The sequence below is a fragment of the Myotis nattereri genome (genome assembly GCF_964212035.1).
Source record: "Myotis nattereri genome assembly, chromosome: 2".
NCBI lineage: Eukaryota > Metazoa > Chordata > Mammalia > Chiroptera > Vespertilionidae > Myotis > Myotis nattereri.
The window spans coordinates 192,801,037-192,814,789 of record NC_138076.1 but is presented as its reverse complement, the minus strand read 5'-3'; positions in this window follow the sequence as shown (position 1 = coordinate 192,814,789).

Genomic DNA, 13,753 nt, shown 5'->3' with positions numbered 1-13,753 from the left:
ATCCACACATGTAACTTTGCTTTTACCCTGCCTGATCTGTTCAATTTAAATATGTCAATGTATTTATGGCTCTTTTGGCTGACTGTGGGTACTTTGCTCTGTGCTTTATTATTGGTTAATACATAATCTGACCCATTGCTATCTGGGTTGGGCTCATATTGGGATAGAAGTATACTGACCTTTTACAACACAAAATGTACCAAAAGAAATAGTGCATTAACAATAGAATATCTAAAAGACTGGCAACTTGTTGTGCTTTTTGCTTTTGAAAATTTTGTTTCAAAAAAATTGTCAATGAAATAGACTGTGTTTAAAATAAAATAAATAAAAACAAAATGAAGACTGAAGTCCTGTTATTCTTTTTAATTTTTCTGGTGGTTAATAAAGTAACATGTTTATATTATTTTTTATATGTTATATGTTAAATTTCTTATTGATAACTGAGGGTGAGTGGAAACACCAGCCCTACTTCTCCTTATCCAATTCCATATATATTATGGTTACCTCTATAATTAAACAGCATACTTAAAGTCTAATTCTTGTTCTATACAGGACACATATCTTGATTTCCTGTTTTATATAAAGAAAACAAAATAACACATTCTCCTCTATCACTCTTTTTTTTTTAAATTTCTTTATTGGTTAAGGTATTACAAATGTGTCCTCATCCCCCTATTAACTTCCAACCTCCCCGCCCCCCCGCCCACACTCATGTTTTCATCCCCCTGTTGTCCATGTCCATTGGTTTGGCTTATATGCATGCATACAAATCCTTAGGTTGATCTCTCCCTCTTACCCCCACCCTCCCCTACCATCCCTCTGAGGTTTGACGGTCTAATCGATACTTCTCTGTCTCTGGGTCTGTTTTGTTCATCAGTCTATGTTGTTCTCTATATTCCACAAATGAGTGAGATCATGTGGTATTTATCTCCTCTATCACTCTTATGCTCTTTTTTATATATTTTTAAATTTCATGGTTATGAAGTTATATTTATCCAAGTAGGATAGAATATAAAATTATGTTGGCTTGAATTATAAAAGTGAATATTTAAATACAGGAGAGAGCTTCAATTTGCTTTCTGGCCTCAGGCTCTGTAAATGTTAGAGGCAAATATATATATATATATATATATATATATATATATATATATATATTCAAATGTATTTGGGCATATCCTATCTCATAAAGAGGATATGCTAATTGACCCTCACACTGTCACAAAAGATGGCAGTGCCCACAGCCAATAAGGAGGGAATATGCTAATTGACTTCCCGTCCTTGAAGATGGTGGCACCCATAGCCACAAGATGGTGGCGCTTAGTCCCCTCAACTTCCCCAGCCGCCCAGGGCTGCCTGAGGCTCAGATAACCAGGGCTTGCTGGCAGTGGCAACAACAGAGGTGTGATGGGGCATCATCTTCCCCTGATCACAGGGTCATCTCCTGCCCCTGAGGGCTCCCCGTGAGAGGGTGCAGGCAGGGCTGAGGGACTCCCCCTCCAGTGCATGAATTTTCATGCACTGGGCCTTTAGTATATATATATATATATATATATATATATATATATATATATATTCAGATATGGGTATATATATATTTTATTATACAAATGTTAACATATAATGCACATTATTATGTAGCTTCTTGTCTTTTAACAATACATCCTAAAGTTTTCTCATATAACATAACTAAGAGCTGCAAGCTGTTCTGTATGAATAACATATCATACCTGGCCCTTAGCAAGCATTCATTTATATTACATCATATAGTTTTGTCTTTCCTAGAATTTCATATAAATGGAATAATATAGTATATTGTGTTTGTGTCTGGCTTATTTCACTTTTAATAATGCTTTTAATATTTTTCAAAGTTATGCATATAAGTAGTTCATTCTTTTTTCTTTCTGAGTAGTATTCTCATTCTGTGTTTTCATCATATATTACCTACCAATCATCACATGATATACTTTTATTTTTCTGTGCTTGACTATTAGGAATCTGCTTTGCACATTTCATAACAAGTCTTTTCATGAACATATGTTTGATTTCTTTTGGATAAATTCCCAGAAGTGGGATGGTGGCATCATAAAGTAAGTATATATTTAGCTTTATAATAAAACTAGAGGCTTGGTGCAAGAATTTGTGCATGGGTGGTGTCCGGTTGACCCGCCCTGATTGGGGTGTTGGGGGTCTATCAGGGGCTGGGCCGGCTGGGGGCAGGGTGGGGGACCAATTGGGGCCCGGATCAGGCTGGTTGGCTGCCACAGTGCATATCATAGCCACCAGTCATGCTGGTCATTCTGGTTGTTCTGCCATCTGGTCTCTGATATATGTAGATAAAAACTGCCAAAATGGTTTTCAAAATGGGAAAATTTTCAGTTCCCACCAGCAATGTATGGAAGTTTCATATGCTCCACAACTCAACAACACTTTTGTTAAGCCCTTTTTAATTTTAGCTATTCTAATGAAGGTATGTTGCTCTCTCATATGGTGTTAGTTTACATTCCTCTAATAACTAATTGTGTTTTGCATCTTTTATGTCCTTATTTGTCATGTAGGTATCTTCTTTGATGACATGTTTAATACTCTATCACTTTTTAATTGGGTTATCTCTTACTGAGTTGTTAAGAGTTCTTTATGTATTTAGATACAAATACCTCATCCTATATATGTTTTTCAAATGCTGGGTCCCAGCCTGTGAATTAACTTTTCATTTTTCTTAAAATGATAAAAGTTTATTTAGAATGATAAAAAGTATTTTATTTTAATAAAGTCAAATGTATCACTTTTCCACATTTTATGAATTATGTGCTTTTTATATGAAATTTTAGCCTAACTTAACTTATCAAAGCTTTCCCTCTGTTCTTTTCTAGGTATTTTGTAGTTTTAGCTCTTATATTTAAGTGTTTCATTCACTTAGAAAAGTTTTGTCTGTGGTCTGAGGTAAATATTAGAGTTAAAATTCTAACATATGGATATCCAATTGTTCTAGGACCATTTGCTACAAGACTATATTTTGTAGCCTGTCAATTTTGTTGAAAATCCCATTATGTTTGAGTCTATTTCTTGATTCTATTTGGTTTTATTGATACATTTTTTGTACTTATGCCAATACCACATGACCTTGATTGTTGTAGCTTTGTGTTAAATCTTGAAATCAGGTACTATAAGTCCTAGAACTCTACCATCCTTTATTAATAAAATGTTTTTATTATTATAAGTCCTTTTCCTATTCTTACAAATTTTAAAATCTGCTTGTCTATTAGACAAAAAAATAACACCAGGATTTTTTTTTTTTTTCAGTTTGCATCAAATCTATAGAAAAATTTGGGGAAAATTGACATTTAAATGACATTCAGTCTTCATCTATGAGCATTGTTTTTCCTTCACTTATTTAGACCTTTAATATTTACTCAGCAATATTTTATAGTTTCTAGTGTTATTTCCCTCAGTATTTCATGTTTTTATATCTGGAAATTGATTCTGTATTTAACTTCCATTCATCTGTTGTTATAAAATAGAAACACAATTGATATTTGTATATTGATCATGCATCATGAAACTTTGTCAAACTATTCATTCAGCAATTTTATTATCTACTAGAGGCCCAGTGCACAAAATTCGTGCAAGGGCCTTGGCCCCAGCCCCTGAACACCGCTGCAGCAGCCGGGGGCCTCTGCCATCTCTGCCACCTCTGCCACAGCCCCTGCCCACTGTGGCTTTGTCCAAAAGGAAGAATGTCTGAAAGAACATTGGTCTAATTAGCATATTAGCCTTTTATTATTATAGATTTTGTAAATTGCTTCAGATTTTTTCTATAGATGTTTACATCATATGAGGGTAAAAGTCTTTTTATTTCTCTTCTAATTAGTATTTCTTTTGTTGCTCTTTCTTGCATTATTGCACTGGCCAGCATCTGCCATGAGGTTTAATAGAGGAAAGAGGTTGTTTATTCTTGTAATCTTCCCAATCTTATGAAGCAAATGTTTTCTGCTATAAAATATGTTAGCTGTAGTATTTTGTAGATACTGTTTATTAGCTGGGAAGGTTGCATTCTATTCCTAGTTTGCTGATCAATCTGTCTAGATGTTCATCCATTTTATTAATCTTTCCAAAGCATCTGGTAATATTTACATACTATTTCCTTTTGTTTTTCTCTCTTCTCTTTCATTGATTATTTTTACATTTTTTTACTCTTCTTTTTTAATTAGGTGCATTTTTCTCTTATTTCTTTCACTTTTTAAATGTAAATGCCTATATTAATTTGTGGCTTTTTTTCTTACATAGCAGTTCATTGCTTTCTGTTCCCTCCTGTGCTTTGCTTTCACTACAACTCACAATACAACATATTGTTTTCATTTTTATTCAATTCAAAATGCACTAACATTCCTTATGATTTCTTTTTTTTTCCCCTTGTGGGTTCATTTGAAGGTTTTTACATTCTTGACATATACCAATTTTCCAGATACCATGTGCTTGGTTCCTATTTCATTCTGTTGTGGTCAGAGAAGTACTTTTAAAAAATTGAAGTTCACTTAGTCTTTCATTATCCAGATATATTTTGTCTTGTTTTTGTATAAACTTGAAAAAAAAATAACTCTGCTACTGCTAGGTGAAGTGTTCTATAAATATTAAATTTGGTTGATAGTGTTGTTCAATATTCTTATTTTATAAATTACTATTATTATATCAATTTCTGAGAAAGGGGAATTAAAGTGACAAGATATAATTGTGTTTTTCTTCCTCTTCTTTTAAGTTTTTGTTTCATGTATATTACATTTATCTTATAAAATGCACACACAACTAGGATTGTTTATCCTCTTTTTTTTAATATATTTTATTGATTTTTTACAGAGAGGAAGGGAGAGAGATAGAGAGTTAGAAACATTGATGAGAGAGAAACATCGATCAGCTGCCTCCTGCACACCCCCCGCTGGGGATGTGCCCGCAACCCAGGTACATGCCCTTGACCGGAATCGAACCAGGGACCTTTCAGTCTGCAGGCCGACGCTCTATCCACTGAGCCAAACCGGTTTCGGCTGTTTATCCTCTTAATAAACTGACCCACTTATTATAAAATGCAGCTCTTTATTCACAGTAATATACCTTCTTCAGAAATATGGGAGAAAGAATTGTAAAGAGAATTTTTTTGGAAAGAGCTCTTGTCATGTTGATATTTTGCAAGGCCCAACAAAGTATATTCTTTTTCCTATCAGTGATCAGAGCAAGAAGAACAAGTCATGGAAAAGTCAGCTTTATTACTAAAAACATTTATTTTGAAGAGTATGATATAAATGTACATAAACATGGGCTTCCCAATTCTGCCCTTCAGAATGAGGCATATTTCCCAGCCAGTCATTGGCATCAATTGACAATAGAGTCTCTGATGGTGATACAAAGTAAAAAAATCCTAATTAATTTCTGAATATTTCTCCCATGGACCTCCTTTCCAAATCCTAAATGAGTTACATATTCATTCAATGCTAAGTGGAACATCAAAGTTCACCTCACATTTCATCTTTTTTTTTTTAATCTCTTAGGCAATTTAATTCAACTTTGGATAAGTAGAGGTATCTTTCCCTCCCTTCTCTCTACTCTACAATCTGGTTCACTGAAGCATGCTCATTCACCAGTTATGACCAAGACCATCTCTATACTCATAAGATTAGCTGCACCAACATATGCGGTCCAGTATAAGTTGTGAAAACATATTGCACACATTTATCTCTTGGTTCTTTTACATCTATACAGTGTCTAGCATGTGCTGGGTACTGTTCTGGGTATGTGAGAGAGATTCATGAACAAAGCAGACAGAAATCCCTGTTCTCATTCTAGAAAGATTAACATCTCAGGTTAGTTTCTTGGCTTATTAGAGATGTTTTTAAATAAAGATAAAAATCAATTAAATTTTTATCAGTAAACTTAAAATATATGTTTGATGGGAAGGAAAATGTATGTGAATTCAGAATACATAAAAAGCTAGATTTTCTTTAATTGCTTTAATTCATGAATGGGGAAACTAAGGACAAACACCTTTTCTACTGCATATATATTTTTTTGTATTTTCACAATTGGCACTACTTATGCCCTTCTTAAAAATGAAGGCACAGTTTCCACTTCCTTTGATAGTGAACCTGGAACAAAACAGAGAGATTATTTACTAAACCTCATTAAACACACACACACACACACACACACACACACACAAAATCCAACAACAACAACAACAAAAACAAACCAATAAAACTAGGCACAGCCTAAAATATATAATGTAAACTTTGGTGACCATGTTTCAAAATGTGCAATGTGAAACTAATAGAGGGAATAAAATGAGCTGCTTCTCTTCTCTTATTCCAACTTTACTCAGCACCTTTGTTAGGGGAAGAAATGAACACTATGGAAGTTTACTGCCTCAATAACAAAGACAGTCCTGGATCTTTATGCTGTTTTATAATGTAGCAAACCTTGTAAATCATTTTGTCGATTAATTCTTCTCTTTATACTTTCAGATAAGAATTAATAAATCCATTTACTGAGCTATTTAAAGATTATGTATAGGGAGAATGCAATTAATATTTCAATGACCACCCTTCACACATTTAAAACATTGGTCTATGTTAAGGCCAAAACATATATTTCCTTGTCCACTCTTTGCAACCATCACCATAGTGAAATAAGTATTTTGTATTTTACTATAATAAACATGAATAATTATAAATAAAATATCTAGAAAGAGTTTATGAATTCTATTTTAACTCATATAAAAACATAGGGAATTATTCAAAAGAAAAATAGAATGGTAAATCATGAATTTACGGTTATATCATAATGAAAATGCTTTCAGCACTTCCTTTTTGGAGGAACTTTGTAACACTTGGTGTGCACTTTCTTAATTTCTAGGATATCTTCAAAATTTTATCCTGCCTGTTTTAAAAATTTATGTCTATTTCTGTCCTATGCATTCCTTAGTGTCAACTGAGAACTCACCAACTCTGATGGACTGAATTATGACCCCCCCCGCCAAATTTATGTTATAGACCTAACCCCTAGTAGCTCAGAATGTATTTGTATTAGAGCATAAAGTGTTTTCCAAGGTGATTATGTTAAAATGATGTCTTTAGGGCAAACCTTAATCCAATATTACTGGTGTCTTTATAAGAAGAAAAAAATTAGATACAGATAGGTGTTGGCAGAGGGAAGGCCATGTGAAGAGAGAGAGGGAGAAGATGGCCATCTACAAACCAAGGAGGGAGGCTTTAGAAGAAATCAACCCAACTGACACTTCGATCTGGGACTTCTAATCTCCAGAACTGCTGTTTAAGGCATCTAGTCTGATATTACAGTAGCCTAAGCAAACTAATTTACCAACTTTAAGCAACATATAGCTCTTTTACTTCTCCCTCCTTTTTAAAATGAACTACATATAATATATAGTATGTTAAGCAGCCAATATTTTCTCTCAAGAAAATACCACGTTAGGTTTCATAGTCAGAAAGTTTATCGTACTCTTTCTTACATTTTTTAAAGTTGAAAACATAATTACTGACTATATTATTTTCCTCAAATCATTGTGTGTGTATTTTTGCCCCAAATTGGATATTAACACAACGGTAACAGAAGTTTCTCTAAATGTATGCTGTTTTTCAATCTAGGAAATATCATAAGCCATATTGCTACTCTTTTTATATAGCTAGTAAAAGGTAGCTAGTGGTCCCCTCTATGGGAAACTCAACATCCTTCCTATTTCTTTCTCTTCCTTGAAGTTGGAGAAACTCTTTAGTGTTTCAAGAACAAAAATGGAGTCTAAAGGTGCAATCAGTTCCTCAGGCTAAGGAACATAGAGAAGTTCTAAAATTTTAAATAAAAGCCAAGAGGAACAAATATTTCATATTTCTCACTTATTCTCTTCCATTTCAGGTCACCAAGGGATGGAGTGTCAGCTTGAGTGTATTTTCAAAGACTCCCCTGTTAATGAGCGTCTATAGCAACAGCAAATGAACAAAAGGCAAAGTACAAATGAACAAGGTGGGAAGAGGCAAGGATCAAACTACTTAGACTTTCGTTTAGTAAGTAATATAGAAAATAATATAGTCAGTAATTATGGCTCACATGTGCTATAGTTCAAGTCACCATGTAGAAGGAAATATTGGCATCTGATGCCAAACCCTCACTAAAGGCCAAATGTTTGTCTGAAGGTTCTCTCTAGCATCTCCTTGTTGAGGCCCTTTTTGGGACATGATGTGAAGGACCTATGGGGCTAGAATCCTTATCACGCTTAATACATTTAATAACAAATGCATGTTTTTCAGACTTACCTATTGCCGAATGCATTACCATTTGCCCACATCCAGCGCTCACTTGCATTTTGCTTTTTCAGTCCAATCCAGTAAGAAGAGGTCCCCAGATAGTAGGTCAAAAAGTCCTTTTACAAGATACAGACTGTTGTAATGAATGTCTCTGCACTTTTTCATTCTCACTATCTTCAATGCTAATGTCCTTCTTTGAGCCCATTATTCTCTTGTTAGGGTTTCTGCAACAGCTTTGTAGGATGACACTGTGCTTTTATTTTTGCCATTCACTAGTCCATCAGAGCAAAGACAATGATTCTTCAAAAACTTAAGTCAGATCATGTCATATTTTTGTTCATAATTCTGCAATATCTCCCTATTTTACTTTACAATAGTCTACAAGCCCTTAATAATCCATGTCCTCTACTCAGCCCCTCATTCTAGGCACACTGACTGGCTGCCCCTTTTCTGTTCCTTGAATATTCCAGGCAAATATCTATTATAATGTTTGTGCTCCAGTTGTTTCCTCTTCCAGGAAAGTTTATCCCTCAGATTCCCTTGACTAACTCCCTCATATACTTTATATTTTTGTTCAAATGTCATCATCTCAATGAGAGAAGACCATCTTACTTGCAGCCTACCCACTTGGAACATTCACAATAACCACTTAATTTAAAAATATATATTTTTGCATAAAATTTACTAACTTCTATTATCCTACATAATTTACATATTTGTTATAACTATTTTTTATTCCCTGTCTCCCTTCCTTGGTGTGTAAGCTCCATAAAGGTAAATATATTTGATTTGTTGAATGATGTATCATAACTATGAAGTATACTTGTCATATAGTAGCTCAAAAAATTAAATGAGATTTATATTGCAAAGGAAAAATCTAACCACTTCATTCTGGGAGCTGAATATGATCAGAGTTCCATAATAGGCCATACAGTTTGCCTGGCTGTCTCTCCAAGTTTTTTCTTGTTCAGATCGAAAGAAGCATTTATTATGGATTCGATTCCAGCCTTGTGGACATGTAATTGCATCCCATGTGCATGTCTTTTCTTTAAAGATCCTTGGATTTTTAACTAAAATTAACACAGTGATAGAGAAAAAAAAATGAATGAAGTGTAAGAAATGGAAAGAATTTAACCTTCAGGGTAAATGGTTATCATTTATTTAACATTGAAAAAGATGTATTTTTCCATATTCAATTTAAATGGTTTAACTTTAAACATCAACTCAAAAAAATTAAAGATAAAAAACAAAGTATAAAGAAATCATGATTGAAGAATTCAGATCTACGCTTAATTTAAGGTAGTAATAATAAACAAATAAACAAACTTCCAGAAACTCAAACATTTTAAGCCATTTTCCCTCCCGGTTTCTTCATACTATTGCCGTTTTCTCTATTCATCTATTTCTTTTCTGTAGCCTACTATGGGACATGTGGGACATGTAAATAAACCCATTCTTTGTATTCATAACCTGAGAGGGCCGACTCCCTTTTGCTAACTTAACTGACAATAGATGTATTTCAAGAACTACATTTCCCCAGCAGTTGGCATTGGAGGGAAAAATGTTGAAATTTTACTAGTTTTTTACTCTCCAACTTACTATAATTAGATAAATGAAGTTATTTGTTAATGTATAGCCTTGAGAAAAACAAGGTTTACCAAAAGGACACCTCCTACCCACAGCAGAAATAAGTTACTGATTCATAGTCAAGCCTATGAATGGGAAGATCTTCGAATGGAGCAATAAACTAGCAGTGTGAGACTAGTATAAAAGCTAAGTTAAATAATCAGGTTACCAAAACTGTTTAAAAGTATCAAGTCCAAAAAAACAGCTAGCACAAAAGTCAAGAATTTGGTTCAGAACTTGAGTCACCAGAAAGCCAAGCTTTCTCATTCATTCATTCATTCATTCATTCATTCAACTAACTACCAGTTGAGCTTTTATTATGTGCAAAGCACCTTTGTAGCTCTGGAAATACAACAGCGTACATAACACAAAAAATAATGCTTGCTCTATAGGATTTACATGTGTAGGTAATTATTGGTTAGTCATAAAATATATTAGAGTGAGGAAGATTGGGATTATTGGTGGAAAGAGTTGCAATTTTAATGCAATTGTCAGGATAGGGTTCAATGAGAAGCTGCTATGTACTGAAGGTTTGAAGTAAGTGAGCTAGTGAGGCATACCCATGCACAGGGGAAGATCTTCCCAAGCAAAGACAAGAGATAAAATACAAAGTGTTTGGCTTGTTTACACAAGGGTTGGAGTGAATATGTCTGTATGACTGGGGAAAAGGCAAGATGTAAGAGATGAGATCACAAAGGAAATTGGGTAACCGGATTTGATAGAACCTTATAGGCCATTGACAGGCTTTTGGCATTATTCCAAGTGAATAAAAAAATTGCAGTACTTTAAACAGGTCTGATTTCTTTAAAAGTTTTGTAAAAAAAATACTCTCTAAAACTTTACTGTCCAGTATAGTAGCCATTAGCCAGATGTATCTGTTGAACCTTGAAATATGACTAGTTCAAATCTAGATGTCCTGTAAGTATAAAATATACACTAAATGTCAAAAACTTAGTACCAAAATGAATGTAAAAATCTTATTAATAATTTTATATTGTTGCATGGTATAATGACACTATATTGACTATACTGGGTTAAATAAAAATACAATCAAAACAATTTTTATTAATTTCCTTTTTACTTTTTATTTTTTAATTTTTTTCCTTTTTTTTTTCCTTTTTACTTTTTAAAATGTGGCTTCTAAAATATAAATGACGCTTTTGGCTAACATATTTTCACTGGAAACTTTTTCCCTGGAAGGTTAAGGGTGGAAAGGGGAAAAATATTTAGTAGGGAAAAGATGTTAACTAGGAACAGGGTGGTAATAGTAGAGGTGGTGAAAAGTACTCAGATTCTGGTTATATTTTGAAAGACCAAGCAAATTTGTTAATTATATTTGGGTTTGAGAGGAGGAAAAAAGAGTCAAAACATGACTATAAGGATTTGTATTTCAAAATTGGAAGATAGAGGTGCTATTTCCTGAGATGAGGCAGACTTCAAAGAGAAGAGGTTATAGGGAAGAGGTAGATAAACATTTCAGTTTAGACAGCATTAAGTTTGAGGTATTGGACAGTCAAGTAGGTAGATTTAAAAATTTTGAACTCAGGGAAGAGACCCAGATTGGAGATGTACATTTGGAGGTGATCAGTGCTTATGTGACATTTAAAGTTGAAAGTCTGGTCCATGTGGCCAAAGATGCAAGGGTAGATAAAGAGGGGACCTTTTCAGGGATTGACCTTTGGGGCACACCAAAATTAAGAGGTCAGGGAGAAAAGAAGGAAGCAAAGGAAATATGGAAAGATGGATAAACTAGATAAGAAGCAAGCCATGAGAGAATGGTGTCTTGGAAGCCATATGAACAAATTATTACCAAGAAGAGGGAGTGTTGATTCCTGTAAATAGGTCAAGTAAGAAGAAAATTGAGAATTGACCACTGTATTTAGCAATATGGAAGTTACTAATGAAACTGAAAGACAAATTGCGTAGAAAAAGAGGAAGTGGGAACCTGATTCGAATAGATATAACAAAAAATGGGAAGATAGAAGTTAGAAAAAAACGAGCAGAATTTTTTTCAAGGTGATTGCTGTAGAGTAGATAATAAATATATTGGCAGCTAATGGAAGTCTACGTTTTTAAAGGTAGGTTATATACCACCATATTGTATTGCTGATGAGATGTTTCCATTGAACATAAAAATAAACAAACCAAAACAAAACACTTGATGATGTAGGAGAGAGAGAGAGGAGAATTACTAAAGTATTATTACTGATCAGGCTATAGGATTTAGTGTGGAACATGACTACTTCATCAATAGTACCAGGTGTCTGAACAGATAGAAATTAAGGTAAGTAAGTAGATGTGATCATGAAAGTTTTCTACTAATTGTTATAAGTTCTGAAGTAAAATTGGAAGCAAAGAAATAGATTTGAGAGTAAAGATGGGGAAAGAAGACTTAAAGGTTTGGAGAGAAAGGAGATCTATGGGAGTGAGAGAGTTAATGCACTAGGGAAATGTAATACAATTACTAGTCCCCACCCCACTTCTTTTTAACCCTATCAAAATTACACCTGTGTGATTCTGCAACACTCATGCTCTTTCTCTCAGTTAAAGAGCTCTGATAAATGCCTATTGGACCTTAAGATTCAGCACAGATGCTTCTCCCTTCATAAAGCCTTAATTGAACACCAAAAGCAAATTTATAATCTTCTGTTCTGCTTCAAATTGGGCATACTTCTATTTGCAATTATTTGTGTTGTTACTGTTTGTTAATATGTTTGTTTTTTAGGCATAGATGGATTCCTTTGAGAACAGAAATCCCATTTTTTCATTTGGTTATCATCACCACCTAGTACTTGCCTGAAGTTCAATAGATATTTATTGAAAGAATGATCATTCTAGAAGGCAAAGCAAGTGACTAAATTTGAAGATAAATTAGATGCTCTTTTGGGGAGAACACTTTCTGTTTCAATTGTTCAATGAAGTATAAGGAAATTATCATTAATATTTTTTAGCAAAAATTGTTCACTTACATTTTCTAGGAAATCCTAACATTGCCCAAAGAAGAATGGCGATGCCTCCACACATCATACTTCCTACGATTAGCATTTTCTTTGTTTCTATACCTAGAGAAAAGACATGTATGTCATTGTTTATCTTCTATGGAAAAACAAGCAAACAAACATCTTTTTCTCCATTTTCTCTATGTTCTGTTCACAACCAGATAAATAATATATTAGGAAGGTGAGATAGGGCATGAAGGTCTGAATTTTCAGCAGCAACAGCCTCAGAGTGCATTGGCTCCACTTTTTGGTACCATTTCTGAGAACTAGGTTACTCAGCCTTCTGCCCCTTTTCCAGCACAGATAACCAAATATCCTCCTGGGACATTTGAATAAAAGTCTGTCTTTTCAAAGAAAAAAAAAAAGGACTGTCTTTTCCAAATGCTGTGATGATGGGAGTGTGGGAGTTGTATTTTCTTTTGGGTGCAAACTGGGATCAAGAAAGGATGATAGGAAGATAAGACAAGGCTTAGTTCCTGTCTCCAAGGCCCACCTCTGTCTCTCCCTTACCTGGCCTCTTGACCTCCTGCTCCACAGCTTCCTTCCCATCCAGACCCTCAGTCCCTGTTTTCTCCATCTCCTTTGCACTCCCGGATAAATTCATCTGCGGTCACAGCTGCTGGGATAAACCTGGGGTAAAACTGCAAATTGCTAATTATATGTGGTGACTACTACAGGGAACTGAGACACCAGTATGTTAGGAGGGTGGTGTCGCAAAACTGAAGTGGAAATAGCGCATCAATCTAGTCTCCCCCACTCAGTCCCACGGCAGGACTTGAGCTAGATGTGCCCGTGGGCAGCACCTGTCAACTGCCATTGCCTCTG